Source organism: Pteronotus mesoamericanus, unplaced genomic scaffold (genome assembly GCF_021234165.1).
Source record: "Pteronotus mesoamericanus isolate MK-2021 breed Mesoamerican mustached bat unplaced genomic scaffold, CSHL_Meso_final contig_309, whole genome shotgun sequence".
Taxonomy (NCBI): Eukaryota; Metazoa; Chordata; class Mammalia; order Chiroptera; family Mormoopidae; genus Pteronotus; species Pteronotus mesoamericanus.
In genome coordinates this window covers 153,344-155,070 of record NW_026555131.1, presented here as the reverse complement: position 1 = coordinate 155,070, position 1,727 = coordinate 153,344, and the positions used below count along the sequence as shown (strand labels likewise).

The following is a 1,727-nucleotide window of genomic DNA, read 5'->3' as shown; positions in this document are numbered from 1 at the left end:
TACAGCCAGAGGTTTTGAGACTTTCTTTTCCTGCACTGGAACCATGGGTTGCACGATGTGTCTCGTTTCCCAGCTGTTCCTCAGGGTTTATCCTCATGCAAATGTGGGATGGCCTGGTCCGCTAGCTGCCGCCTTGCCTGCCCAGTCCTCCAGCCACTGCCTTGCCGTGCGTCCTCCCTGCCCAGGCTGCCCATCTCTGCCCCTCCTACCAGTCTGGATGAATGTTTCTTCTTTAACTCGTTGGTTGTCAGGCTTCCATACAGTTCAGTTTTCTGGTAGTTCTGATTATTTTTTGTTTTTAAATTTGTTGTTCTCCTTCTTTCGGTTGTGTGAGGAAGCAAAGTGTATCTACCTATACCTCCATCTTGGCCAGAAGTCTCTGGAGTTTTTTGGTTTTTTTTAAAGACACAGTTATTCAGTGTCATGATTAGACTATTACATTTAGCAATCAACAGCATGGGTGCAAAAAAAAAAAAAGAAGAAAAAATTAAAAAGAGAAACTACATTAAAAGCCCTTTGTTGGAATGCTTTACACTTTCCACAGAACAGAAACTAAAATAACCTGTTATACAATTAGTCACAAATACAGTTCTCGAGTTTTTTGTCCATTCACATGAGTATTGTCTAAAACATGTCTTCTTTGTGGCAGCTAGGCCCTGCCACCACTGTGCTTGGCTGAGTTCACAAATCTGTTGTAACCTGTAGCTTCCCTGTCACTTCTCTGGCTCTCCTCTCCTGCTAAGCTTTGTTTCCTGGCAGCAATTAAAACCTTCTGCCACTGCCATAGCTACTGCTACTGCTGGAACCGCCATAGCCATCTTGATTTTGTGGTTTGAAAAAGTATTGGCCTCCACCACCATAGGGGCCAGAGCTTCTGCCTCCAGAGTTTCCTCCTTTCATGGGTCCAAAATTTTAAGACTGATTATTGTAATTGCCAAAATCACTGTAGCTTCCACCACCTCCATAATTGCTTCCATTATTACCAAATCCATTATAGCCATCCCCACTGCCACCATACCTACCACCACCATGGCTACCACCAAAGCCACCTTGACTGCACAAGTTTCCTACATGACCAAAGTTGTCATTCCCACCAAAACCACCTCCATGACCACCTCCAAAGTTTCCAGAACCACTTAGACCTCTTTGGCTGGATGAAGCACTAGCCATCTCTTGCTTAGATAGGGCTTTCCTTACTTCACAGCTGTGGCCATTTACAGTATGGTATTTCTGAATGACAATCTCGCCTACAGATTCATGGTCATCAAAGGTTACAAAAACGAAGCCACTCTTTTTGTCACTGCCTCGATTGGTCGTGATTTCAATCACTTCAATTTTCCCATACTGTTCAAAATAATCTCTTATGTGATATTCTTCAGTGTCTTCTTTAATACCACTGACAAAAATCTATTTCACAGTTAAATAGACACCTGGTCTTTGGGAATCTTCTCTTGAGACATCCCTCTTTGGTTCCACAACTCTTCCATCCACTTTGTGTGGTCTTGCATTCATGGCTGCATGCACCTCCTCCACAGTGACATATGTAACAAACCCAAATCTTCTGGAGCACTTGGCATTTTGATCTCTCATCACCACACAGTCTGTGAGAATTCCCCATTGCTCAAAATGGCTCCTCAGACTCTCATCTGTTGTTTCAAAGCTCAAACCTCTGATAAAGAGCTTCCATAGCTGTTCCAGCTCTTTGGGGGATACTCTGACTTAGACAT

At 43.5% G+C, this 1,727-nt stretch overlaps 1 pseudogene; it reads right to left on the bottom strand.

The window, feature by feature from the left end:
• Positions 1–626: 626 nt before the first annotated feature.
• On the bottom strand, positions 627–1,727 carry LOC129072113 (heterogeneous nuclear ribonucleoprotein A1-like; annotated as a pseudogene).